The sequence below is a fragment of the Acinonyx jubatus genome, chromosome C1 (genome assembly GCF_027475565.1).
Source record: "Acinonyx jubatus isolate Ajub_Pintada_27869175 chromosome C1, VMU_Ajub_asm_v1.0, whole genome shotgun sequence".
Lineage (NCBI taxonomy): Eukaryota > Metazoa > Chordata > Mammalia > Carnivora > Felidae > Acinonyx > Acinonyx jubatus.
The window spans coordinates 35,297,083-35,320,792 of NC_069381.1; the positions used below are offsets into that span (position 1 = coordinate 35,297,083).

Genomic DNA, 23,710 nt, shown 5'->3' on the forward strand with positions numbered 1-23,710 from the left:
TGCCTTCAATAAATAGTGCTCAAACAGATGATTATCATACAAGGAAAATGAACCTCAACTCTTACCTCATACCATGCACAAAAATTAATTCATGGGAGACCTAAATGTAAAACCTAAAACTAAAACTTTTAGGGGAAAAAAAGGAGACATGGGAGCAGGCAAATTTTTTTAGACATGACACACAAAGCAATAATCAGAAAAGAAAACAAGTGATAAATTAGACTTCACCAAAATATAAAACTTCTATTCATCAAAAATATCATTAAGAAGATAATAGGCAAGCCACACAATGGACGAATATATTCATAAAACATATATCTGACAAAGGATTTATAATCAAAATATATGAAGGATTCCTAAAGTTAACAATGAATAGGCAAAAGTTTGACATAGATTGTTCAGAAAGGAAGAAATATGAAAGGCCAATATGCACATGAAAAGTATTCAACACCATTACTCACCAAGTGAATACAAATGAGGCACTTGGGTGGCTCAGTCGGTTAAGCCTCCGACTTAAGCTCAAGTCATGATCTTGCAGTTTGTGAGTCCAGGCCCCACATTGGGCTTTGTGCTGACAGCTCAGAGCCTTGAGCCTGCTTTGGATTCTGTGTCTCCTCCTCTCTCTGCCCCTCTCCTACTCATGCTCTGTCTCTCTCTCAAAAATAAATAAGCATTTAAAAAAAATTTTAAAGAAAGAAAATGCAAATGTAAATCACCATGAACTACCGCTAACACCCACTACGATGGCTAAAAAATTTTAAAACTAGTATCACCAAATATTGAAAAGGATGTGAAGCAAACAGAACTCTGAGACATTGTTGGTGGGAATTTAAAATGGAACTCTTTGAGAAAAGGTTAGGCAATTTTTTACAAAGTCAAACACAAGCCTATACTTTATTTAGAAATTTCATTCCTAAGTATTTAAGCCAAAAGAACTAAAAATACATATTCACAAAAAGACGTGTACAAGAATGTTCAGAGTAGCTTTATTTATAATAGCACAAAACAATAAACAACCCAAACATCCTTTAGCAACTGAATGGATAAACACATTGTGGCATATTTCTATGATTAAATAATTACTCAGGAAATGAAGAAACAAAGTCCTGATACATACACCAACATGGATAAATTTCATGAACATAATGCTAAGCAAAAAAAGCTATAAACAAAAGAATACATACTGTATGATTCCATTTAGAAGAAGTTCTAGAATAGGTAAAACTAATCTAAAATGAAAATAATCAGAACAGTGGTTCCCTCTGAGAGGCAGAGAGAAGGGCTGATGGAGAAAGACAGGATGGAGCTTTCTGGGACTGAAACATTTTATATCATGATAGAGGGGTGTGAGTTATATAGGTGTATCCATTTGTCAAAATTACATAATTAGCTTTTTTGCATTTCAATATATGTAAATCTTACCTTAAAAATAACCACAAAAACAATAGTAACAAAGAGAGGTAAGTGGGTGAAAGCGTAGATAAAATAGGAATAACAACATTAAAATTATTAAAGCCAGATGATAGATACATCGAGTTCATTATATTATTCTGCTTACTTTGTATATGCTTGAAGTTTTTTACAATAAAAAGTTTTAAAAATTAGCTGGGTCCACCACATTTCCTGGTAAGACCCCTGTGGTCAAAAAGCTCATTTTCCTACTACCTAAGACTATTTTAAACCTCCTCCTCCACTCTCCAACCTTCCACCTTCCCTATCTCCTAGTCACAAACAGTTCCTCCCACCACTAAACCTACAGGTCTACTAGTATTCACATCCACACTTTTCTCCTCCCTTCTGTTCCAAAGAAAGAGGTGGCATTTCTTCTTTCCAATGTCAGTCTTTCTGTCTGAGCCTTACAGTCCTGTCCCCACCCCCACCGCCACCATCCCACTTTCTCAGAAATCTTTTGCCTTTGATTATCACTTTCTTCTCTTATCATCTCTGCTGGCTCCTTTCCCATCAACTTCTAACCACTTTCAGGCCTCTTCTATCCTAAAAACAAAAAACATAAAACCTCGATTCCACATTTTCACTAACTACTGCCTGTTACCCTCCTTCTTCAGAACCAAATTTCTTGAAAGAGTTGTGACACTAATTGTGTCAACTTCTTCCATTTCCATCACTCTTTGGTCATTCCAGTCTGGCTTCCACCTCCGCCACTTCATTTGAAATGTCTCTTATTAAGTTCACCAATGGCCTCCATGTCACTAAGGCAAAAGAATAGTTTCAGTCCTTACCTTGCTTAGACACTAGGTAATATTTATATCTCCTCCTTATCAAAAACCCTCTCAAAGTTTCTGTGACTCCATATTCCCTGGCCTAAGTCTCATTTGTTAACCTCTTGTCCCTTTCCAGAACCTTATATGTCTGAGTTTCCTAGGTCAATCTCTTACGTCTCTCTCAAAACATTGTACCTCTCCTGGATGATCTCATTTGCTTCCATCTGTATGCTAAGGACTCCCAAATGTACTTCTCCAGCCTAAATTTCTGTTCACACTCCAGAACAATATATCCAACTCTTTATAGTGCTCTTGGATATCCTAGGGGCATCTCCAACTCTGCATGTCCAAAGTTGAACTCTCACATTTGTTTCCCACAGGATTCCCTGTATCAGCATCTGGCACCACTTTCCACACAGTAGCTCAAGCCAGAGATCTGGGCATCCTTGACTTTTACATTTCCCACACCACCCACATCCAATAAATCACCAAATTTTGGAGATTCTACTTTTTAAATATCTTTCAAACCTTCACTGTCTCTGGTTCATCCTAGTCCAAGCCACTATTTTCTCTTTTTAGACTCCAGTTATAGCATGCATATTGATCTTCTTGTCCTCAGTCTCCCAAGTCTCCAGCCTTTTTAACATATAACAGCTGGAGTGGTCTTTCTAAATTTACATTTAGATCATTTTTCAAATTTTTCAAATTTACATTTGATCATTTTTCCCACTCCTCCCCAGTCTGTTTAAAAACATGCAGTGACTTCCAACTGCCCTAATGGCAAAGTAAAAAATACTTAGCATGGTCTAACAAGTCCTGTGTGTTCTGGCTTTGCTTACCTCTACAGCCTGGTTTTAGGCCTCTCTCCTTCAGTCTCTTTCTTCCAGCCATACCAAGACAAGTGTGGCAGTTGAATCTTCCGGGAAGGAATGCTGAGATGGAGTCAGGAAGGCAAAAGGTTTATTGGGAGTAAGACCTATGAAAGGAAAAGGGAGCAAGGAGGATTGGGCAAGAGGAGCCATGAAGATAGCAATACAGGTCTGTCAAAGTATTTGCCAGAGAGCTGTGGAGGAATGACTGCACATTACAGGACTCCCACATTAGGCAGAAATGGCCAGGTTCTTAAACCACAATCTTAGTTACTGGCTGAAGCCATGGGAGAAGAGCATAACCTCCTCACAAAAGCTGAGGTGGAACTAAAGGAGTTAAAGGCTGGCAGCTGGCAGTAGACCTTACCCCTAACAATCCTTTCTTTGAATGGGGAGCAGCCATTTTAGTGTCTACCACAAGGGGGCATATCACAAAAGCCCCTTTTGAAGCCTCTGGTTTTGGGGAACACTTCCTAAAGAAATAACATTTGTGTAGATTAAAATTGGCCAGGGAACAGTGAAAGTATACCAGACTAGGAAACAATAGTATGTGGAAAGGCCCTAAGTGGCAAGGGTGTTGGATTCTTGAAGGAACTGAAAAAAGGACCCAAGTGACTGAGCACAGTGTATTGAGAACAATGTTGGCTTCCAGCATACACTCCAGAAATGAATCTTTTAGGGTGCCTAGGTGGCTGTCGGTAGCATCCGACTCTTGATTTTGGCTCAGGTCATGATCTCACAGTTCGTGAGTTCGAGGCCTGCATCGGTCTCTGCGCTACTGGTATGGAGACTGCTTCAGATTCTCTCTCTCTCTCTCTCTCTCTCTCTCTCTCTCTCTCTCTCTTTTCTTCTCTCCCTCTCTCTCTCTCTCCCCCTGACCCCCCCTACACACACTCTCTCTCTCTCAAAATAAATAAATAAACTTTAAAAAACAAAAGAAATGAATCTTTTCCAAACTGAATGTGTGTAAGATGTTTTTGAGGACCTCTAATTAAAATTGCAGACCCCTGGGCCCCACACAGAAATTCTGATGCAGTAGGTCTGGTGCAGAGCCCATCACCTGTGTTTTAATAAGCACTTTTTCCTGGGGATTCCAAAACAGGTGGTTCACAATATACACCCTGAGGATTGTGATCAACAGTAGCTGTTATTATTATCTCTTTACTTGTTCATCTCCCATAGATTGAGCTTCTCTCAGGGAGTTTCCTAGCACCGAAAGTAAAATATGTATTGATAAATATTTGAGGAATGAATAAATGACAAATAAAAAATGGAGGCAGGGCCATGTAATAAGAATAGGATACCTAAAAGCACCTTGTAAACTATAAATAAAATTTTCTATGCTGTGAACAGTGACTTTCAATTTTTTTGACCATGTGAGACAAAAAGAAATACTAAGAAATACATTTTACTTTGTGACCTACCGCATGCACACACTATACGCTCTACACACAACTATAAAACAACAGACATACCAATACTTATCCTTTACTGCATTCTGATATTTTCTATTCTATTCTATCCTTTTTCAGAAAATAAATTGTTTTAATAGGTCATTAATGAGTATTGTACAGTTTAAAAAACAATGAGTGAAGTGATATTTTTTTCCCACTACTCCTTAACCCACCCTGTCTCCACTCCCCAGCTACGATTTGGCCTTGCTAAATTAGCAACAGGTACCTAGTTCTGTGAACTTAATTCTCAAGTCTGTACAGGTGCTTCCTCTGACTCAAAAGGCCCTTCTCCCTTTCCTTACTTGAGTAATTCCCATTTATCCTATCCTGTCCTGTGTCCTGGGAACCTTTCCCTCTCCTGGGCTAAGACAGCATAGTGTTCTTATCTCTGTCACTCTGTATGGAAATTGTCTGTTTAGGTATCCATACCCCTCAGCAGACTCAATACTTAAAAGTCAAGGATTGAATAAAATGAGCACTCAAAAAATGCTTTTCAAATACCTGAATAAAACCAAAGTGCTGTTATGTTATTTTGAGAGGGGAAATCTGGGTGCTGGAGGGACAAAGGAGAGGCATAAGCTAAATGATATAATTTGTGTTGTTAAAAACACGAAGCTTCTGTAAACAGACCAAGAGAAACCTAACATTTTCAGATCCCTCCAATTTCTATGACCCACTAAAACCATATATTAGTTAGGTTTTAGTTCAAGTAGAGTGCAGGTTTTTGCTCTGGTTTTTTACAGAGCCTAAATATTCAATTGTTTTAAACATAAATATTAATAGAGATATTGACTGAGAAGTGATAAAGGCTTTGGTGCTGGAATCAAACTGATTGGATCAAAGACATAACCTCAAAGTGCCCAGTATGATATGGCCATAAATGAGGTGGACACATAGCTCTTAGAGGGGGTAGAGAGGCTCTGCTCCTCAGCACACCCAAAAGGCACCTTGGCTAATGTCCACATACAAAGTGAGGAATTAAAATTACAAGGTCTTGTCTTGTCTTTATTCATACAGTTACTTCTGTTAGTTGAATGTATTCATACTGTATTTTGGGGACAGTATTAACAAAATCCAATAACATTTTTTAAAGTTTTTATTTAAATTCCAGTTAGTTAACGTACTCCAATAACATTTTATTTTTTAAGTTTTTTAATTTTTTTAATGTTTATTTATTTTTGAAACAGAGACAGATAGAGCATGAACGGGGGAGGGTCAGAGAGAGAGGGAGACACAGAATCCGAAGCAGTCTCCAGGCTGTGAGCTGTTGGCACAGAGACCGACACGGGGCTCGAACTCATGAACCGTGAGATCATGACCTGAGCCGAAGTCGTTGGCTCAACTGACTGAGCCACCCAGGTGCCCCATCCAATAACATTTTAAAGATGTTTGTATTGTCTTTATAAACTGTTTAGTCTTTGTGAAGACTTAAAGTATTTTTGTCATTTCTTAGTCCCCTTCACTTTACGCATTTCTACTTAAAGAGGCTCTTGACACACTCTCTCTCTGTCCCTAGAGTCTTTCTTCTGTCTTGTATTCCTCCTCTTCTTTTGAGTAATCAGAAACCAAAAGTATCTTTGAAATTCAGCTCTTTGACATTGAAGGAGGTAAGGGACTACCTTTCACCACACTTTATAAAGGCGGATGCCACAGAATGAGGCTCAGCCCTTGACTGCTGAGAGGTAGGGCTGGTGTTCAGCAGAGGTGGCAGTAATGCAGGGATCTGAGAGAAAAATGAAGATGTATGGTTACTTATGAAATGTCTATTGTGCAGTCTCATTCTGTTCTTCTAGAATACTGACACTAGGTGAACTCAATCAACCCAGATTTAATTTTTATAATCTTCATTTATTCTATTAAGATTTGAAAAGTGCCACATAACAGACCACCAGATAGTTGTATATTTACCATATGCACTTGTGAAATGGCCTTGCTTCCATTCTTTTCTTTTTTTTTTTTTTTTTGCCTGACATTAAGTGCTTTGTTTTTTTTTTTTTTAATGTTTATTTATTTTTAAGAGAGAAAGAGAGACAGAGTGTGAGCAGCGGAAGGGCAGAGAGAGAGGGAGACACAGAATCTGAAGCAGGCTCCAGGCTCCAAGCTGTTGGCACAGAGCCCGACGCGGGGCTTGAACCCACGAACCGTGAGATCATGACCTGAGCCGAAGTCAGATGCTCAACTGACTGAGCCACCCAGGCACCCCTTAAGTGCTTTATTTACACCATTTTATTTAATCACAATAGTAATTCTGTATGGAAGGTATAATTTATCCTATTTAAAGATGAGGAAAATAGGGTTCAGAGATGGTGATGTAACTTGGCAAAGTTCATACAGCTCTTAAATAACAGAAATTGAACGTGACCCCAGGTATGTCTAACTCCAGTTACCATGTGCTTATTTGTCTTGCCCTTCAGGGCAAGTTACTATCTAACTGAAGATATTTAAATATGATATATTAAAAGTATTAGGCAGCATAGCATAGTAAATGCCACATATACAACAAGATAATGTGAAACAAGTTCTGTGAAAATTTGATGAACAAGGGAGCATATCCAGCTGAGGTATGAAGATGTAAGTTTTGACCTAGATCCTAAAGATATAAGATATGACTGATGGGGTTGGTGGGTGGGAAAGAACAATATGCATTTGGGGTTGGGAAAACCACCTTCTTCAGATGTGTTGAGATGGAATAACACAAGTTGTATTCTGTAGACGGACCTGCTTCCATTCTGAAAGCATGTGGTCTAACACTGAGCAGCCTGCTTGTTCATGCTTAATACAGAAGAGAATTAAGAGAACTGTCATAACATTTACAATGAATGCTATGTTGTAAATATATATTTACAATACTATGCCTATTGAGACCTTTTGTCTTTTGAGAGTTTTTTCCAACATCCAGAACCCTTGTCAGTTATGAGTCTATATGACAATATTAGTAAACAATATTAGTAGAAATAAAAAAAATTACTCTGAATCCCGTGACTGCAACAAATCAATACTTTTTATTCCCCCTTGTTTCCTGTCCTTGACTATGTATCTATTAGACGTTTCACTTGCAAATGACTAAACAATAAAGGAATTGCTCAAGATGAGCTTGAGGCTTGACCTAGCAGCTCAAACTAAATCACCAAGTACCAAGTTTCTTTCATTTACTCTATTCTGCCTACCACTGTGTTGCTTTATCCTCAGGCACCATGTGGTAACCTTAAGGAGTTCCAGGCCCTCCCAGTATGGTAGCAACAGCTGTAGAAGTTCTAGATCCCACATCCTCACACTTCATCAAGCCCTAGCAAACAGGCTCTGATTGGGTTACCCACCCATCCATGAACCAACTTCTATGGAGAGGGAGATAAAGTTCAGATTGACCTGAATTATCAGGATCCACCTACATAGCTGAGAACTGGTGAGAAGTGGTTTCCTTAAAAACAAACACATGTGGGGCACCTGGGTGGCTCAGTAGGTTGAGCGGTTGAACATCTGACTTCAGCTCAAGTCTTGATCTTGCAGCTTGTGAATTTGAGCCCTGTGAACATTGAGCTCACTGCTGTCAGTGCAGAATCCGCTTCAGGTCTTCTGCCCCCTCTCTCTCTGCCCCTTCCCCATTTGCACTCTCTCTCTCAAAAATAAATGAATCTTAAAAAAAAATGTGCTCTTAGGAAAAAACAGAGAAAGGATGCTAAGCAGCATAAATAATATATGCCTATTACCATGTGCAAGCTTGATTTATCATTGTAATCATGGCCTGGATGTGATTTTATATTCTGCTCTTTAAATGTAATCTTTCATAGAATTATATTTCAATATGTTGGGCTGATAGTAAGCATACTTTCAATTAACAATAACCGCACCTCAGATAAACTCCATTGGCTACGACACTGCCACTGCACAAAGCTTGAGAATAAACATACTTTCAATGCTGTTAGATTTATGCCATTTTTAGTGACTCTGTCGTTTAAACTTGAATGTAAATATTGTTGATACTAATGAAAAAGCTAGTGACAAGTCATTCAAATAATATAAGCATGTAAAATTAACCATTTGTGGAAGCTGGTGTATCATAACAATGATCAAAACATATCTTTGGGGGGCACCTGGGTGGTTCAGTCAGTTGAGCATCCAACTTTGGCTCAGGTCATGATCTCGCTGTCCATGAGTTCAAGCCCAGCATCAGGCTCTGTGCTGACAGCTTGGAGCCTAAAGCCTGTTTCAGATTCTGTGTCTCCCTCTCTCTCTGCCCCTCTCCCACTCATGCTCTGTCTCTCTGTCAAAAATAAATAAACATTAAAAAAATAATTTAAAAAAGCCGTATCTTTGGTATACAACCCAACACCAAAAAATAATAACAATAATCCAATTAAAATGGGCAGAAAACATGAACAGACATTTCTCTACAGAAGACATACAGATGGCCAACAGACACATGAAAAGGTATTCAATGTCACTTATCATCAGGGAAATGTAAATCAAAATCACCATGAGATATCATCTCCCACCTATCAGAATGGCAAAAGTCAAAAACACAAAAAACAGGGGTGCCTGGATGGCTCAGTAAGTAGAGCATGTGACTCTTGATTGCGGGGTCATGAGTTTGAGCTACACTTTTGGGATAGAGTTTACTTTTAAAAAAACAAAAATTAAAGGGGCACCTGGGTGGTTCAGTTGGTTGAGTGACAGACTCTTGGTTTTGGCTCAGGTCATGATCTCTCAGTTCATGAAATCAAGCCCCGCGTCGGTCTCTGTGCTAATGGCATGGAGTCTGCTTGGGATTCTCTCTCTTCCTCTCTCTCTCTCTCTCCGCCCCTTCCCTACTCGTGCTCTCACTCTCAAAATAAACAAATAAACTTTTTCTTTAATTAAAAAAAAACAAAAAACATAAGAAACAAGTGTTGGTGAGGACGTGAAGAAAAAGGAACTCTCTTGCACTGTTGGTAGAATCAAACTGGTGCAGCCACTATGGAAACAATATGGAGGTTCCTCAAAAAATTAAAAATAGAATTACTGGGGCACTTGGGTGGCTCAGTCGGTTAAGCCTCCAACTTCAGCTCAGGTCATGATCTTGAGGTTCATGAGTTTGAGCCCTGAATCGGGCTCTGTGCTTGACAGCTTAGAGCCTGGAGCCTTCTTCGGAACATGTGTCTCCCTTTCTTTCTGTGCCCTTCCCCTGCTCATGCTTTGTCTCTCTCTGTCTCTCAAAAATGAATAAATATTTTTTAAAATTTTAATAAAATTACCATATGATCCAGTAATTACACTACCAGGTATTTACCCAAAGAATACAAAAACACTAATTTGAAAAGATAAACACCTCTATGTTTACTGCAGCATTATTTACAATAGTCAAATTATGGAAGCAGCCCAAAATGTCCATCAATAGATGAATGAATAAAGAAGATTATGGTATATACATACAATGGAACATTACCCAACCATAAAAAAAGAATGAAATTTTGTCCTTTACAACATGGATGGATATAGAAAGTATAATGCTTAGCAAAATAAGTTAGTCAGAGAAAGACAAATGCCATATGATTTCACTCATATGTGGAATTTAAGAAACAAAACAAAGGAAAAAAAGAGACAAACCAGAAAACAGAACTTTGTTTTTTAAGTAACCTCTACACCCAACATGGGACCCTAACTCATGACCCTGAGATCAAGAGTCACATGCTCCACTGACTGAGCCAGCCAGGCACCCCTAGAAAACAGACTCTTAACTATAGAGAACAAACTGATGGTTACCAGAGGTGGTGGGGGGGGGTGGGGTGGGGGGGAGGGAAGGAATGGGTAAAATAGGTGGAAGGGATTAAGAGTACACTTATCTTGATGAGCACTGAGTAATGTATAGAAATGTTGAATCACTATATTGTACACCTGAAACTAATATAAAACTATATGTTAACTCTACTGGAATTTTAAGAAATTAGGGGTGCCTGGGTGGCTCAGTTGGTTCAGCATCTGACTTTGGCTCAGGTCATGATCTTACAGTCTGTGAGTTCGAGTTCCACATCGGGCTCTGTACTGACAACTCGGATTCTGTGTCTCCCTCTCTCTCTGCCCTTCCCCCACGCATGCTCGCTCTCTCTCTCTCTCTCTCTCTCTCTCTCAAAAATAATAAAAACATTTTAAATATTGTTAAAAATTTTTAAATAGAAAACAATATCTGCTAAGGCCGAAGAAAAGAAAAAACCACATCTTTGGTATGGCCAAGAGTTTAAGGCCAAGACTTTAAGTGAATATTTATTCACTGGTTTATTTGCTTATTCAACAGATGTTCAACAAGTGCTTGTGTGTGCCAGTGTGTCCTAGAATTGTAGGGAATACAAAGATTAATTAAACCTGGTCCCTGAGCTCAAGGAATGTATGATTTTTTTTAAGGTTCATTTATTTATTTTGAGAGAGAAAGCACGCACATGTGTGTGCCAGGTGGGGGTGGGGGCAGAGAAAGAGGGAGAATCCCAAGCAGGCTCTTTGCTGATGTGGGGCTCAGACCCACGAACCATGAGATCATGACCTGAGCTGAAATCAAGAGCTGGATGCTTAACAGACTGAGTCACCCAGGTGCCCCAAAGAATGTACGGTTTTTATCAGCCTTTTCCCCAAACTGCATTCGGGGTTTTGCAATCTTGTTTTCTATATAATTTACTTTCATGTAGCAAAATTCAATTACAACCTCAAGTTTATATCTCTGATAAGTTTCTTCCCTGGGACAGCCAGGACATTATTTCAATCTTCAGACTGACTCTCGAGCCACAGGACTGCAGTGTCTGACTACAAAACAGATCCCTGCATATCTGTTTATGTGCTTCCAGAACTTATTATCAGAATATAATAATAACTATAAAGGAATATTTGACTAAATAGAGATAGGTACCATATTCCTGGATGTTGGTCCTTCCCCAGTTCTTTCTTTTTTTTTTAATTTGAGAGAGAGGGAGAGCAAGAGCAGGAGAGTGGAAAGAGGTAGAGAGAGAACCTTAAGCAGGCTCCATGCTCAGCAGGGAGTCTGATGTGGGCTTTGATCCCATGACCCTAGGATCATGACCTGAGCTGAAATCAAGAGTCTGACACTCAACTGACTGAGCCACCTAGGCACCCTCCCAGTTAATGTATTTTTAAGTATAATTCTAATCTTCATCAAATTAATTTTTAACTGTAACATGATTTAAAGATAATTTTAATACCTTCTGGAAGAATATAAAATAAAAAATGAGTGAAGATTTCCCCTTCCCAGAAACTTTAAGTGTTTTAAAAACTATAATTAATTAAAATAGTGGTAAATCTCTCAGAAGAATTCCAAATAACATATGTAGAGATTCCACCTCTAGGGTGCCTAGCTTAATTTCTGCTCTCTCCCCTCCAAGGGTCAGCTATACTTACTAATTCTATGAGAGGACAGGGCAGAGAAGGGGAAAAACAGTGATTTTATAATGGAGAAACTTGCTAACACAACCTTAACCAAGTGATGAAAATTAACATCATCAGTGAAGTCACATGAGTATCATTTACCCCTGATGGGATAGGCAAGCGCACTTGACCTCTGTGATATTCTTTTCAACAGCTCATAAGCCCAGTCTAATTATGAGAAAACATTAGACAAACTCAGATTAGGGGACATTCTACAATATACTTAGGCAGTACATCTCAAGACTATCAAAGTCATTAGAAGCAAGGAAATACTAAGAAACTACCACAGACCAGAGAGACTAATAGAAGTCATAGAAACTAAATGCCCTGGATTGAAACAGAAAGAGGACATTAATGGGAAAAGTGGATGAAACTCAAAGTCTTGCACCTGGCTAATTATAATGTACCAATGTTAGTTTCTTAGTTTTGACAAATGTACGGTGGTAATTAAAGTAAGATGTTAACAATGGGGGGAAAACTGAGTGAGGTGTATACAGGAGCTGTCTTTGTGGTTTTTTTCAATTAAAAAATTTTTAATGCTTTAATTTATTTTTGAGACAGAGAGAGACAGAACATGAGCAGGAGAGGGGCAGAGAGAGAGGGAGACACAGAATCTGAAGCAGGATCCAGGCTCTGAGCTATCAGCACAGAGCCTGATGCAGGGCTCAAACTCACGGACTGTGAGATCATGACCTGAGCTGAAGTCAGACACTTAACCGACTGAGCCACCCCGGCGCCCCTACAGGAGCTGTCTTTGTAACTTTTCTGTAAATCTAAAATTATTCTAAAATAAAAGTTTATTTTAAAAGATAGCATGGGGGCACCTGGGTGGCTCAATGGGTTAAATGTCTGATTCTTGATTTGGGCTCAGGTCATGATCTCATGGTTTGTGGATTCAAGCCCCATGTCAGCACAAAGCCTGCTTGGGATTCTCCCTCTCTCTCTGTCCCCTCCCCACATGCACTCTCTCTCTCAAAAATAAATAAATAAGTAAATAAATAAATAGCATGATGTAGGCATAATTACATGTAGATAGAGCAATGAGATTGAAGATAATTGCCTAGAAATAGTCTAGGTATATAAGAATATAAGAAAAAGAAGGTGTTATAAATTATGGGTAGTATATATATTATTCAACAAATAAGGTTGGACCACAGTTGTTCAGCAATTTGAAATGAAATGAAATTTGACCCTTACTTCTATTTACTCAACTATGAATAATCTATAAATATTATTGAGCACCACCTACATGCCAGGCATTATGTTAGGTATTAACACTGCCCCTGCTCTCAAGGTGCTTACAATTTAATGGGAAATGAGACATGAAAAAGCAATTAGAAATGTAATTATTGTAAAGGGGAAATTCTGAGTGCTCAAAAAGTGTTCCTAACCTCGTCCAAGGCATCAAGAAGTCTTAGACTCAGGGCATACATTTAGGCTAACATCTGAAGACCAACAGAAATTAGCCAGATATCAAGGGGATAAAGAGTATTCTAGGAAGGGAGAACAACCCAGGTAGAGACCTGAGATGTATGAGATGACCTACAGAGAATGGTTTGTGTGGCAAGAAAAGAAAAAAGCTAAGGAAGTAGGGGGCGCCTAGGTGGCTCAGCTGGTTGAGATCATACTTCAGCTCAGGTCATGATCTTGTGGTTCATGAGTTCGAGCCCCACATCAGGCTGGCTGCTGTCAGCGCAGTCCACTTCAGATCCTTTGTCTCCCTCTTTCTCTGTCCTTCCCTCCACTCTCTCTATGATAAGTAAACATTAGGGACACCTGGGTGGCTCAGTCGGTTAAGCATCCAACTTTTGATCTCAGCTAAGGTCATGATCTCACAGTTTGTGAGTTTGAGCTGCACATAGGGCTCTGCACTGACAGTGTGAAGCCTGCTTGGGATTCTCTCTCTTGCTCTCTCTCCTCTTTCTCTGCCCCTCCCCTGCTCACTCTCTCTCAAAAATAAATATAAATAAATATACAAACTTTAAAAAAAAAAAGCTGAGGAAATAGTCCTAAAATACCCTAACATTAAACAATGAATGGTGGAGGAAGAGCCAGGCTTAAGGCAGGGATGTACGGGGAGAGATGTACAGGGAATTCCAAAGGAGAATGCAATATTAAAGCCAAGAACAGAAATTGTAAAATGCTGCTAAAGGTGTCCCTTGGATTTAGCAACATAAGATTATTGGTAATCTTTTTTTGGGGGAGGGGGCAGGGGAGGAGAGAGAGAGCGAGAGCAGAGGAGAGGGGCAGAGAGAGAGAGAGAGAGAGAGAGAGAAAATCTTAAGCAGGGTCCACGCTTAGTGTGGAGCCTGACCCAGGGCTCAATCCCATGACCCCGGGATCATGAGCTGAACCAAAATCAAGAGTGAGACGCTCAACCCACTGAGCCACCTAGGTGCTCTAAGATTATTGGTAATCTTAGCGAGAGCATTAGAATGATAGGAATGAAAGTCAGATTAAGTGGTTTGAAAAGGGCAAGATATAGGACTTCTGGTTTGAAGATGGCAAAATGATCAGTTACAGCAGTCTCTTAAAAATACACTCCTTTCACCAGACTGAAAAATGCACTGGAAAGGGGGCATAGCATCCTTGAAAGGCTCTGTATTGCCATTCTCTGCAAGAGAGTGGGAAATGCTATCATTGAAATGGGCTCCCTGAATTCAACGTGTGATAAGAGTGATGGAGGCCAAGTGGAGCACTTTAAACTGTTAGAGATAACGTAGGCGTCTCTCTCTCTCTCTTTCTCTCTCTCTCTCTCTGTGGTGTGCGGGGGGGGGGGGGGGACAGTGTGCACTTATGCAAAGATAACCAGAGTGGGGCTCGCTCTCCCTCTCACTCTCCTTCTCTCTCTCTTCCTCGCTCACTCTCCCTCTCGCTCTCCCTCTCTCTCTCTTCCTCTTGAGAGGAAGAGAGAGAGAGGGAGAGCGAGAGGGAAAGCGAGAGAAAGAGGGGACACTTTTACTTGGCAGAAACAATGCACCTTCATTATCTTGTCTCGAGTCTGTGTTGACTCTCCAACTTTCTGTCATAATTTAGACTGTATAGAGACTTTGGTCATATCACCTTTCCATATTTCCTAACCAACTTCCATAGATAGTTAATTCACTACCTTGATAACATCGTGCTGACTGTACCTAATGAACAGGAAATTGCTTAGCAAATACCCTAGAAGCCTTTGTAAGACACCTGCATGCCAGACGGTAGAAAATAAACATTATAAAAATTAAGGAGACTCTTACATTGATGAATTTTCCAGGGGTCTAGTAGTCTGACGCATGTAAAGATATATTCTCCAAGATGAAATGGAGAGTAGAAGAAAAGATGCCATTATTCTCTGAAGTCAGTTTACAGCCAGATATGTGGGAAGACATGAAAGCCATAGTAGCTTCCCAGGAAGCTCTTGAACACCACCTGCTTCTATCTCACTACTGCAGACTAAAACAATTGGCTCTCAGGTTTTTGAGAATCACGGCACCCTCTCAGCGCTCTTGAGAATGACTCATTTATTGGTGTTTCAAAACAATATTTTTGGTAGCACCCCCTGATCTTTGATGGTGGTTTCTTCAACCTTTACTATTCTGCTTGTCCAATGGTTGTATAAGCCCCTAACTCATATATTAAACTTTTCATATCTGGACAACATAGAATAGTTCCTGTTTTCTGATCCAGTCCCATAGAAATCTAAATGTCTAAGTGGTTGTACAAATATACTATGCTATTGACTCTGTGGGTTTCCTCTTTTATGAATTAGCCATTTGTTATTATTTGTCCATTGTTCTGTGGTTGGTATCATGGTTAGTTTTGTATGCCAACTTGACTAAGCTATAGTACCCAGCTTCTAAATCAAACACTAATCTAGATATTGCTCTGAAGATACTTTGTAGATGTGGTTGCCATCTATAATCAGTTGACTTTAAGTAGATTATCCCCATTAATGTGAGTGGGTGTCATCTAATCAGTTGAAAGTCTTTAAAAACAAAATCTGAGGCTTCCCAGAGAAAAAGAAATTCTATCTCAAGACTGCAAGACTGCAGCATCAACTCCTGCCTAAGTTTCCAGCCTGCCTCATATCTCCCCTATTGGTTCTGTGTTTCTGAAGAATCCTAACTGATGCAGATTGATACAGATTCTGGTTTAGAAAATGGAGTGGTTCTGTAACAAATACCTAAAATTGTAGAAGTAGCTTTGGAATCGAGTCATGGGTAGAAGCTAGAAAATTTTTTAGGCACATGATAGAAAAGGCCTAGATAGCCTTGAAGAGACTTTTTTGGAAATAATGGAGATTAAGGTGCTTCTGGTGAGGTCTCAGAGGCAATGAGGAACCTGTTACTGGACACTGGAAGAAAAGCAATCCTTGTTGTAAGATGGCAAAGAACTTGGCTGAATTGTGTTTTACTGTTGGGTGGAAAGTAGAAATTGTAAGCAATGAACTTAAACATTTAGTTCAAACAATTTCCAAGAAAAGTATGAAAGGTGTGGCCTGATTTCTCCTTATTGCTTATAGTAAAATGTGAGGGGAAATAGATAAGTTGAGGAAGGAACTATTAAACAAAAAGGAACTTGCACTTGGTGATTTGAAGAATTCTCAGCCTATCCAGATAGCATGCTGTAGAAACAGAGCCAAGAGTGTTGCTGGACAAACTTTTGCTGAGGAGATTAAATTTGTGACTTATGGGTCTAAATCAACCTTCTCAGCATGATCCAGGAATAAAAATGGGTTCTCCAGAAAAAAATCTTTGGAGAACCCTCTTATGTAATGGCATGAATCCCCTTGACATATATGGAAGATCAACACAGTTTTTTGAAAATGGTATATCAGCAGAAACACTGCCAGTTTGGACTGAAGGGGCCAGAGACAGAACTAAATGAAGGAAAGTTGTCAGACTTCAAAGATTCTAACCAGCAGGAAATGAGCTGTATTCAACTACAAATATGTGCTATGCTTCAGGTAAAAGGAAGAATGACTCCAAGGGCAATACTGTAGACACAGACACAGAGGCACAGGCTATAGAGGCTTCCTCCAGCCCAGAGGGCAGATCAAGCCACAAAAAATGATTCTCAGGCCTTGAAACCAGATGGAATTTGCCCTGCTAGGTTTTGAACTTGCTTAAGACTAGTTACTCTTATTCCTTCCATTTTCTCCCTTTCAGAATAGGAGTATCTATCATATGTTTGTCTCGCCATTGTATTTCAGAATCAATTTGTTTTCTAGGTTTAGAGGTCCAGAGATGGAGAAGAATTTTGTTTCAGGGTGGTCCATACCCCGAATCTCACTTATACCTGATTTAGATTATCTATATTGTGAGATTTGGGATTTAGAGTTGATACTAGAATAAATTAACATTTTGGGGGATTTAGGATAGAATAAAAGTTTTTTGCATGTGGAATAGATATGAATTTGGGGGTTCAGATGGCAGATGGTAGGGGTTTGAATAGTGTCCCACCAGAACTTCAAAATGAGACCTTGCTTAGAAATACAGTCTTTGCGGATGTAAGTAAGTTAAGATTAAATCATGCTAGAGTAGGGCGGGCCCCAAATATAATGACTGGTGTCCTAAGAAGCCCATGTTAAGACACAGAGACACAGAGAATAAGGCCATGTGAAGACAGAGGCAGAGACTGGAGTGATGCAGCTACAAGCCAAGAAATGCCAAGGTTTGATGGCAATCACCAGAAGGTAGGAGAGAGGCATGGAATGATTCTCCTTTAGAGCCATTAGAAGGAATCAGTCTTGCTGATGCCTTGATTTTGGACTTCTAGACTCCAGGACTGAGAAAATAAATTTCTGTTTTTCAAGTTATTTGGTTTGTGGTAATCTGTTACAACAGGCCTAGGAAACTAACACAGTCAGTATTAAGGTGTTGATTGGTATGTCTTAATTATATATATATATAATTGGACGTTTCTTCCAACCTGCCACTTAGCTTTTCACTTTGTCTATGAAACCATTGAGGTACGTAATTTTCAACACAAAAGATATAAAATTTTTCATTCATGGTTTGTGCTTTTTGTGTCCTGTTTAAGAAATCCTTCATAACTTGGGGTGCCTGGGTGGCTCAGTTGATTAAGCATCCAACTTCAGCTCAGGTCGTGATCTCACAGTTCATGGGTTCGAGCCCCGCGTCAGGCTCTGTGCTGACAGCTGAGAGCCTGGAGCCTGCTTCCGAGTCTGTGTCTCCCTCTCTCTCTCTGCCCCTCCCCCACTCATGCTCTGTTTCTATCTGTCTCAAAAATAAACATAAAAAATATTTTAAAGAAATCCTTCATAACTTGAAATGATGAAGAAATTCTCCCATATTTGTTTCTAAAAGTTTTTATGAATGGTATGAAGTACGATTGTAATTTTTTTCAATCAGTTCCTCCAGCACCATTTAATAAATACCTATTCCTCCTCCATTGGCATGCAATTTTATCTTCAACATTTATCACATTCCATATTTGCAGGATTCTATTTTTGGTCTCTTTCTTCTGTTCCATGGATCCTTTGTCTATCTTTACACCTGTAACACATTAATTACTATAATTTTACAGCAGTGGTTCTCACCCAGAAGTTATTTTACCTCTCAGGGGACATTTGGCAATACCTGAAGACATTTTTGGCTGTTATAAACTGGGGGCAGGGGGCATGCTACTGGCATCTAGAGGGTATAAGCTAGAAATGCTGCTAAACATCCTACAATGCACAGTACAGTACCCCCACAACAAAGAATTATCCTGTCCTAAATGGCTCTGTTTTGACAGCCCTGTTTTTTTTAAGTATAATTAACATAGACTGTTATATTAGTTGCAGATGTATAATATGATTCAACAACTCTATACATTACTCAGTGCTTATCACAATCAGTGTACTCTTAATCCCCTTTACCTATTTCATCCATCCCCTCAACCACCTCCCTGCTGGCAACTACCAGTTTGTTCTCTGTATTTTAAGAGTCTGTTTTTTTTGTTTGCCTCTTTTTTCCTTTGAGTGTTCATTTGTTTTATTTCTTAAATTCCACATATGAGTGAAGTTATATGGTAGTTGTCTTTCTGTGACTGACTTATTCCGCTTAGATTATACCCTCTAGGTCCATCCATGATGTTCCAAATGGCAAGATCTCATTATTTTTTATGGCTGAGTAATATTCCAGCATGCATACATACACACACACACACACACACACACACACACACACACACACATATATATATATATATATATATATATATATATATATATATATATATACAGCCCCTGTTCAAATTATTGTAAAATCCAGGTGCACCAGCTGGCTCAGTCAGTCAAGCATGCAACTCTTGATCTCAGGGTTGCAAATTTGAGCCCCAAATTGGGTATAAAATTTACTTAAAAATAAAATCTTTAAAAAACTATTGCAAATTCCAAACTTACACAGTAGAACTTACACAGTAGAACTTACACAGTAAACTTACACAGTAGAACTTTACTGTGTTTAGGGGTATATAAATGTAGGGCAATAAGTATATAAAAAGGTATATAAGGATTGGACAGCAATGTTCGTGAAAAGACCAACAGTTAAATCCTTTGTTTGGAGAAAATGCTCATCAATTGTGTCTGAATTAATGGCAGAGAATCTGTGATAAAAACCACAGAATGAAAGTTAGCACCATTTAATCTCCCTCCCTCCACCCATCCCAGCTTTTCAGAAGTTTGGAAGGAAGGCCTGCAGGGTCATTAAATTCTCTCTGTGGTAGCAGGATGGATGTGTTAGTCTCAAACCATCCATAATAGATGGATGTCTAGCCTAGCCTTAGAAATCTATTCATATGCTGTTTGCTCCAAAGCTTCCCTCAACAGTTAAGTGTTTTTAGAATTTTAATATTTATTAAATCCAAACCTCATCAACTTACTTCCAAAGCCCAGATAATGGCAGGCAAGATCTGTTGTAATTGATTCGTCACCTGTTCTTCCCTTGCCAGGTTCTCATTTTACATGCCAGGCACTTTCCAATGTCAGACTACTTCCTTTCTCTCCTAATTGCCAGACTTTCTTCTATTTAGTCTTACATCACCTCTATCCTTCTCTCTTCCCATTTGTGCCTCTCCTCTCCTTTCCTGGGTGCTTGACTTTCAGTCTCCTTTAGATCCAATTCTTGGAGCACTTCTGATTCTAGCTGCTAGATTTTGCAACTTTTCAGTTACCTGCCTTACTTTTTCTGAACAGTAATGCTTTAGGCATAGGATTAAAATATCTACTTGTGTGTCACTGCAGCTGGCTAAGGGAAACTGATGCCTATTTTGTACACTATTTCGCCTGTGTAGTTCTCTCTCCATTGTGCACTTGTGTCCTGGTCTCCCCCTTCTCACACCTCCTTTTCTCCACTTCATCTCTCTCCTCCAGATAGAGGTATATAGGAGAGGTATATTTGTAGCTCTCAGAATGGAAGTTCAAGAGGGTAAAATGGAATGACTTAGGAGCAAGGCAAGGAGAGAGGGCAGGGTCAGTTGAGGGCATGTATAGAACAGGTGGGAGGCAGATTCAGAAAGGAAACGTGGCCCCATTGAAGAGGATTCATCCCGGGAGTCACATGGAAGAAGCAGCATTAACCCTGATCCTTATTCTCCCCAGTGCAGTGGTTTTTTTTGTCCTACCTTAGGTGAATTCACCTCAGATGAATTTTACTCCAAGTCTCAGGAAGGAGTGATTGAACCAGAGTCATCTGTTTTTCTCACAGATAAAGGTGGCAGGTCTGTCACTTCTGAAGAGAAGGTCTCAGGAGAAGAGCTGGGCTCCTCTAGTTTCTATCCTGCCCTAATCTTGCAGCATCATCTTGGCTGTATCTGGAAGTGGGAGATAAGAATACTGTTTCTTATCTGTAATACACTGGCTCTTTGCCTATAGACCTATTTAGATTATAATCTCCTAGAACCACATTTAGCAATGCTACATAGAAAAAAGCATAAACTGTTGTATCAGATAGACATAGGTGCAATTTTCAGCTCTGCCACTCACCAGCCATATGACTTGGAGCAAGTCAGTTAGTCTCTCCAAGCCTCAGTTTTCTCATGAGGATTAAAGTACCTATGGGGCACCTGGGTGGCTCAGCTGGTTGAGAATCCGACTCTTGGTTCTGGCTCAGGTCATCATCCCTGGATCATGGGATGAAGCCCCACATTAGATTGCTTAGGATTCTCTCCCTCTGTCCTTCTCCCCTGCTCTCTCGCTCTCTCTCTCTCTCTCTCTCTCTCTCTCTCTCAAATAAAAATAATTTCACTACATTTCATAACACTATGAGGGCTGAGACTGTGCCAATTTGCCCCCGTTTGTATTTCAGTACCTGGCACAGAGTATGCCCTCAATAAATATTAGTTACAACTGAATGAGTGAGTAGGCACCTAACAAACTGTAGCCAGATATCTCTTTGTCCAGGCTGATTCTGGCTGATGGTAATGATACTGTGCCCTGACACAGTCCAAGAAAAAAAAAAAATCACTACATCAAGGGGCACCTAGGTGGCTCGGTCAGTTAAGCGGCTGACTTAGCTCAGGTCATGGTCTCATGGTTTCTGAGTTCAAGGCTCGCATCAGGTTCTGTGCTGACAGCTCAGAGCCTGAAGCCTGCTTCGGATTCTGTATCTCCCTCTCTCTCTGCCCCTCTCCCCCGTGCTCTCTCTCCCACCACCGCCTCTCTTTCTCAAAAATAAATAAACATTAAAAAATTCACTACATCAAATCCAGAGATAGTGGCACGCTAGTCTAATGTGCCTAGGGGATTACATCATGTCCCACGGGGTAAAAGAGGCTTGTGTGAAACGCAACTTTCAATAGTATTGATTATGCCCACTGAGGAGTTTAATATAGTGCTTCTTAAACCTTAATGTGCCTCTGAATCACCTGGGGATCTTGTTAAAAAGCAGGCTCTGTCTGTGCCATCTCTCCATGCTGTCATATGGTGCATATCAGTGTCCTGACTGATGCTGTCAAGAATATCAACAATGCCGAAGAGAGGCAAACACTAGGTTCTTATTAGGCCATGCTCCGAAGTCATTGTCCAGTTTCTAATTGTAATGCTGAAACATGGTTACATTGATGAATTTGAAACCATTGGTGATCACAGAGCTGGGAAAGTTGTTATGAACCTCATGAGCAGGTTAAACAAGTATGGAGTAATCAGCCCCATATTTGATATGCAACTCAAAGATCTAGGAAAATGGTAGAATAACCTGCTCCTATCCCCTTGATTCGGCTTCATTATACTGACAGCTAGTGTCATGGACCATAAAAAGGCAAGACGAAAAAGGAGAAGAGGGGAAATCCTGGGTTTCTTTTCCTAGGGATGTAATACATACATGCAAATAAATGCCTCAATGGATTTTAAAAAAAAAATGAGATTTTGATTCAATAGTTCCAAGTGGAGGCCGGACAAGCTCCCTGGTGATACTGAGACTCCTGGCTTAGGGGCCTCATTTTGAGTAACAGGAGTCTACCACAGGAGTCAACAAACTTTTTCTGTAAAGGACCAAATAGTAAATACTGTAGCTTTGTGAAATGTATATTTTCTGCTGCTACTGCAGAACTCTGCTGGTGTAGAACAAGAGCAGCCATAGACAACATGAAACAAATGGGTGTGGTTGTGTTCCAATAAAACTGTATTTACAAAAACTAGGCCTATGGGCTGTAATTTGCCTACAGCCGGTCTAATATAGTTAAGATCAATATATCATTCTTATAATAAACATCAGTGAGCTTGTCTCCTAAGCTCCCAGTAATTCCCACATACATGACAATTTGCCCTTCCTACAGATCCACCTCCCTTTACCGACAATCTACATGATTCCAGGAGCAGAGCACCCACCGCCAGGTTCCCACAACAGGACTGACTCCAGACTCCAGCTGATTGGTACAGGGTAGGTAGTGGCATGATTCACATCCTATTCTACAAAATGTTGTGCTCCATGGGTGCATTTTGAATAGAAAACAGGATGAATGGCAACCTCTAGAGTTGTCCAACTTAATTGAACTCGGCACTTGACTGAAGTAGGCTACTCATAGTCTTTCCTCAAGATTCTGGAATTAAATCTAGGAGATCCCTACTTCAGTCTTCTGTCCTCTTTTGTTTTTAATTTTTTTAATGTTTATTTATTTTTGAGACAGAGAGACACAGAGTGTGAGTGGGAAAGGGTCAAAGAAAGAGGGAGACAAAGAATCCAAAGCAGGCTCCAGGCTTTGAGCTATCATCACAGTGCCCAGTGTGGGGCTTGAACTCATGAACGGTGAGATCAGACCTGAGCCAAAGTTGGACGCTTAACTGACTGAGCCACCCAGGTGCCCCTAAATTTTTTTTAAGTTTATTTATTTTGAGAGAGAGACAGAGAGAGCAAGAGGGGGAGGGGCAGAGAGAGAGGGAGAGACAGAATCCCAAGCAGGCTCCACACTGCCAGTGCGGAGTCCAATGCGGGGTCTGAACCCACAAAATGTGATATCATGACCTGAGCCAACATCAAGAGTAGGACACTTAACCAACTGAGCCACCTGGGCATCCCAGTCTTTTGTCCTCTTAAAGGGAGGGTATATAAGTAGAGATGGAATCCTTTTTTTAACCCTCTTGATTGGGATGCAGAGAAAGTTAGTAGTGAGAAGGAACGAAGCAGATATTCAGAGAAACAATGGTGAGAGGGCTTCCTGGGTTCTCTGTAGCACTGCAGTCCTTGGCTCCAGGACATTTCTGAGGCCCAGAGGCATCCTTGACCTTGGGTTCTATGAAAGGACCTGTATCCTTATATAAATTCATTTTGCTTTTGCT

General features: G+C 39.9%; 1 long non-coding RNA gene and 1 pseudogene across 3 annotated transcripts in view; both read right to left on the minus strand.

The window, feature by feature from the left end:
- Positions 1–2,175: 2,175 nt before the first annotated feature.
- The window catches only part of LOC113599385 (uncharacterized), a 39,403-nt gene continuing 17,868 nt past the window's right edge, over positions 2,176–23,710 (minus strand). For 2 of the 3 annotated variants that reach the window (XR_008294600.1, XR_008294597.1), the window contains 2 exons: positions 20,560–20,748; positions 2,176–3,198 (listed from right to left, as the gene is read on the minus strand). This is a non-coding gene — a long non-coding RNA (uncharacterized LOC113599385). Of the gene's footprint in view, positions 3,199–18,331; positions 18,450–20,559; positions 20,749–23,710 lie in introns of all 3 variants that reach the window. The other variant, XR_008294598.1, reaches the window with a different exon arrangement.
- LOC113599720 (uncharacterized) lies at positions 8,313–8,438 on the minus strand (annotated as a pseudogene).